Source organism: Poecilia formosa, unplaced genomic scaffold, assembly GCF_000485575.1.
Source record: "Poecilia formosa unplaced genomic scaffold, Poecilia_formosa-5.1.2 Scaffold635, whole genome shotgun sequence".
Lineage (NCBI taxonomy): Eukaryota > Metazoa > Chordata > Actinopteri > Cyprinodontiformes > Poeciliidae > Poecilia > Poecilia formosa.
The window spans coordinates 1-6117 of record NW_006800574.1 but is presented as its reverse complement, the minus strand read 5'-3'; positions in this window follow the sequence as shown (position 1 = coordinate 6117).

Below are 6117 nucleotides of genomic sequence, written 5' to 3'. Positions count from 1 at the left end.
TCCAGTCAGTGACGGATTAAGCAAAGAGGCTTTCAAGTTTTCAATTTATTTATATATTTTTTTTCTCTTGACTTAAGAATCAGAAAAGATTTGATCATTTATTTTTCTTCCCGCCCAACCTGAGGCAAACAGGTTTAACAGGATGGATGATCAAACACTAAGCGCAATAACCCCTCCATTTATCAACTGTTCAAACAATTAAACCTAAATGTCAGAAAATAATTGAAAATGCCCATCACCATTTAGCACTTCTGAAGATGACGTCTTGACCTTCAAAGCTATACGATACCTTAATTTCCTGCTGCGGAAGACAAAGACAGAAAGTCTACAGTTTTATCTCTTATGTCAACTTTAAAAAAAAGAAAGAAAGAAAAAAAGACATAAAATAGTGAAGACAGTTCGTGAAACTGTCAAGCAATTTTTTTTTTTTTGACATGACAGTTATTATATTCTGGATCCAGTCTCACAGTATTTTGATGAAACCATATTCGACTGAGAGTCTGAGATGCAGAAGTTTCTCTCATTTAGTGCAGTTATGTGGAGCACAAGACTTTAAGCTCCACGTTGCTATTTCTAACTCTGCATTTTGTTTCCGCCTGTTTTCTGATTTGGCCAAATCGCTCAGTCAAGTTCAGTTGAAATACAGTAATAATTTGGTAACAAGGTACATCAAGGGCTCCTGAAGTAGCACCATTTACTTTAAATACAGTCATTAAAAACTGAAGAGTGTAGATGAGCTGAAATCTTATTTTACAGTTAAGAGCAGACTTATACTATAAAATACAAACATATTATTATACACACCATATTAAAAGACATAACTATGTTTTTTTTGTCACCGCCTGGTATTAAATCAGACTAAACATGCATTTCTTTCAGGCTTGTCAGCATGACTCAGATTTATTTATTTTCATTACTTTCTTCAAATACAGAAGTTTACATCCACTAATGTGATTTTTCTAACAGTTTGGGACAGACTAGATGATAGTTTAATGACATTGCAAACTTCTTAATTTGTCAAAATATTTGCATGGATATATTTTAAGGCAGTAACTGCAACACAATGCTTCCTTGAATGACAAGACATCAGAAAGAAGATTCTAGATTTCCTGAAACTCAGAGATCAATACATTTTTGTGCAAATTAACTCCTCAAAAAACTTTATGAAGATGCTGGTAAGATCGTGTCATTATCCATTATCAAACACTAAAGGCCTGATCTAGAAGGATCGCAAATAAGAAGCTTTTTTTCCCCCCTTCTGATTAAAATGATCATGTCGTAGAAAACGTTGGGTAAATTCTACAAATCTTTACAGAGGAAACTTTAGTTAATATTTCTATAACTCCTTGAGAACAACAACAACAACAACACAAAACATGACATTCCTTCTTGACACAGAAAATGAATGAGAACGGGCTCTTCCTAGTTTCTTTAACATTCAAAGTCGTGTTATTTTTATAGGCCCTTTCAAACTGGGACTTGTACTGATAAATCTGAGAAAAGGTCATTGTGAGCAATGATTCAAAGAGACAAAAGCATATTTTCACTCCAGTGGACTAAAATGACCAACGTGGGTAATGATGTGATATTTTCACTGCATTTACCAAGACAGCTAGAAGCCAGAGGCCAAAAAAAAAAAAAAAGAATCCAAAGGAGTTTTTGTGATCCGCGTTTGCAAGAGTTTCATCAAAGCCGAGAGCCATGAGAACAAAGTCTAGGAACCCATTCGGCTCGTCTTAGCAGTGTGTATGTTTTTGTCCTCAGGATTCCATTTTCCCTAACGCCGCTTACGTCTTTATGCTTTTCATCATGGACAAGTATTTTGAGAGAAACATAAGATCAGGTCTTTGGTTTCCAATCACAAAGGTGAATCTGTCAGTTCTTGAAGAGAAGAAAAAAGAAAAAAAAATCCTGAACGGTCAGAACGTGCTCCGGGTCAGAAGAAGAAGCACAATATGGGTTGTTATGCAAGAGAAACAACAGTTCATAATTGCTGCTTTTTACCAACTACTGCCAATTTTCTAGTGAGTTGGAGCACCTAAACTGTTATCCTGTCCTGAACTCAGCAATTTGCTTTCTGTTGCAAGTTTTTTATTTTTAGAATCTGCCAAAAACAATTCAGATTATTAAAAGGAGAAGAAATTGTCTCCCGACAATATAAACTCCCAACTTCTTCTTCTTACTAAAGGTCAGTTTGACACTAAGCTAACTTTTATGGCGTGCTCAGAATGGAAGAAAACCACACACACTCTGAACATGCCAACCCCAATGTAAATGCTTTTTGTATTAGCAGGAACATGGAACTTGAACTGGGGCAGCATTCACATGCTATAATGTGTGCCACACTTTTCAGAATTTCATTTGAAAAGAAATCATGAAAATATATTTTTTCTTGCAATTCACAATTATACTCTGCATTTTTTTTTTGCCCAACCACATAAATAATAATTAAAAGAAGAGATTGAATTTTGTGTCCGGAATGAGACAAAATGGGGGGGAAAAACATGAAGGGTTGTGAATACACACGCCAGTCACACAATCACACCACCAGCTGCCCTTCCTTGAGCTCCACATAGCGCTTACCGAGCAAGCGTCAAACATTAAACCACAAAAACATCATTTTACACATATAAGATCCTCACAATAAAACTAGGGGAGAATATCAGCACTTGGAACAAGACAGAAGGAGTGGCAATGTGTAAAAATGTAATCAGTGCTCTCTCAGAGAGCGTGGACGGCAGCCAGAGAGGCAACAGAAGCGATCCCAGATGACAGCGAGCGTCGGGAGCCAGTGAGAATCTGAGAAGAGGTAATGGGAGCGAGCTGTATCTCCTTTAACAGCTGTTGACTGGCCCCAGGGGCAGCGCTGCAGCCACGTCCGCAGCCACTCCACCTGCAGCACACTGTGTATGGAGACATCGTTATTCCCCCCCCACTTTCTACTCCGCAACGCTTCCGCTGACAGACGTGGAAAAAAGTGACACGAAAAATAATAACTCGAGGCCAGAAAAACAACAAGAAGAAGAAGGAGGAAACCTAAAGGTCATTCTCCCAATGAAAATTGGTCTTACATGAACACAATCTATCAGCCATCAGAGGTATTATTACTGTCCGCTTTCACAGCAGAAGCTGAAGCCTGAATTAAAGTGACCCAGGGTCAATGTGCATAATGACAAAACTGCCATTATTTATAACTCCAACATCTTTGTCACCGCTGAGGACAGGCCTCCCGATGAATAACGATGATACAAGTTTGAGGACGGGCACACTCGAGGACCCCCCCCCAATCACTGACCGCACATATGAATGTACCGTTAACAATCGCGACTGAATGAAGGTTATTCATTTTAATCACACCACAGTGCAGCCTTCCTTCCCCTATCCCACGGGGTTGCTATATTTAAGCACTTTTTCATTTCTTCTTCTCTTTTTGGGTCCTGGCTGATGGCGAGGCAATTGCTTTGTGGGACGTCTGCCCTTGAAGACTCAGACAACAGAAGGAAATATTTATACATAATGTAGATGTGGAGAGAGTGGAATTGATCAAATTTGGTGCCGTATTTTGTGGAGTACACAGCATTAAGAAATGACATCAGTTTGTTTTTCTTTTTTCTTTGTCATTTGGTTAAGCTTCCCTTTATTTTGTTCATGTACTCCAAGATTGGCTGTGTGTCCTTAGGGAGGAACAAGGAGTTGGAACATTTGTCTCCCATCTTTCCAATTTCTAATTGGACCTCTCCATCTGTTGAGGTCCACAAATTGTCTTGTGGGGAAGATAGAGCTAAATATCCAATCAAACACACAAATACATCAGGGACATTCGTACTGGAGCTGTACCAGAATAGTCTCTGCACGTGTCTGTCTGTGTGGACTCGGTTTGTTCCAGTGCTGTTGGGACTGTTTGCACAGTAATATTATGGGAATCTGTATTCCAGAGTGACTACTTCCATGTGAAATCCACCCAAATTGCTATTTTGCCTCAAAGTACCAATCTAAATGTTGGTGTGTTCAATGAATTGCAGACTGAACAACTACTTTATTAGATAAACCTATTCAATTGCTAAACACAAACAGAAAATCTGCCATTCAAGTGGCAGAAGCTCCAATGCATTAAGTCATCTAGATGTGATGAAGACAACAAGCTGATGTTCAGAGTGAGCATCAGATTGGGGACAAGGGGGATTTAGGAGCATTTGAACATGACTTGGCAGTAGGTGGCTGATATAACTGTTCCAGGAACTGCTGATCTACTGAGATTTTCACTCGCAACCATCTCTGGAGTCTACAGGGAGTGTTTGGAAAAAGAAAAGAACTTCCAGCATGAGGAAGTGAGGACAAAAATCCTTTGTTTCAGTCGGAGGTCAGGAGAATGATCTGGAAGAATTAAGATGATAAAAAGGCAACAGAAGCCCAAAAAACCACTAGTTACAACCGCAGTGTGGAGAAAACCGCCTCATAGCCCACAATACATCTAATCAATCAATTAAATGCCACATTTGACCTGAGTGTTGTTTCTGACCATGTCCAGTCGTTTATCCACATCGTACACATCTTCTAATTACTTCCAGAAGAATTTTAAGCCACGTAACAAAGCTAAACTCATTTCAAACTGTTTTTTTAAACATGAGAGTAAGTTCTCTGCACTCCAATAGCCTCCATAGACACAATTTCCTCATCCATTAGAGTAGATTTCGTTTGTGGTTGTTTTGCAGATGACGGTATTGAACTGAACTCAATCTGGGCTACAAAGAATTAATGCAGGTCTGAAGTCAAAACAATGGTCCAAAAGGTGTACCTGTGGTAGTGAAGTGAACTGTGAGTGTACCATAATACAATACAACACCTGGATTCCCTGGTCAAAACTTTTTTGTTTGTGACACTAATCAGTTACATAAGATAAAGTACTTGTTGATACCAAGTCCAATCTGATACTAAAGTCTTTCCTACCTGATTTTTGTCACACTTAAAGGTAATTTATTTAAGTTCCTTTTGGGCAGCCTTAATTTACTGCCCCCAAAAAGATTTAGCTAGGTTCAGGAAGCTACTAACGTGTTTGGCCAACACATCACCTAGAACCCACATCGGTTTATCGTTTATTTCTAGTGATATGTGACTGTAGTCTGCACTGATGGAGATGTTTGTATGGCAAACAGTTTGTAACATTTTAGTGTAGATCTAGATCATTGTATGCCGTTCTTTTAACCTAATATCTAATGACTACTCGTGGAAAGCTGTCTGGGCACACCACAAAGAGAAAGTCACATTAGACAGAAAGACAGGGATCCGAAGCAGCCAATACAGTCTCTCCGTCATTACTAACATCATTTTACAGGGTAAAAACATTTATTAAACATGTATGTTATTAGATTAAAACCCTAAATGTGTGTTTTTAGGAATGGCGTAGGTACAAATCTCATCAGGCTGCCAGACATCTTTTTTTTTAAGTAGCATTTTTAGATTTTCTTTTATGTTACGACAGAGACCATACAGTCTTAGAAAAAAAGACTTGAACATAATCAGAACATTGCCATGAGAACTGGGTGTGATACATGTGATCTATTAAAAATGGCATCACATCTACAGTGTTTACATTAACACTTCAATAGCACCTCATTAGATAGAATGACAAAAAAATATCTCTGTGTCTTTTTTTAGTTTTTATATTCATTTGTGGTTGGAAACTCAAACAGCCAAACACTGGGTGTTAATTGGTATGTTAAGAATGAGAACTCTCATCAACTGCTGTTTTGGTGCTGGTCATTTTGTTCTGCTGGTATTTTATACCTTTACAGTTCTGGCTATTCTCTACTCTACTTTTTAGGGCTCAAAATAAACCCGTGTCCCACTTCCACTTGAAACACTGACAGTAATTCAATTTATTCCCAAATTGCTTTCATTTTTTTCACCCCCTGTTTGGGGAATGGATGATTTGTGCTCATTAATAAATAATATTAACAAGCATTAGATCACTCAGTTGCTTTGATCATTGTCATGTGGAGTGGTTGGTGGTGGTGAGGAGAGACACAGAGACCCAGGTTGTAGAAGAAAATGATTAATTTAATTTAGATTGTAGCTCAAAAACAGTCCAGATCTCAGGCAGCACGGCAGAGCGGAAAC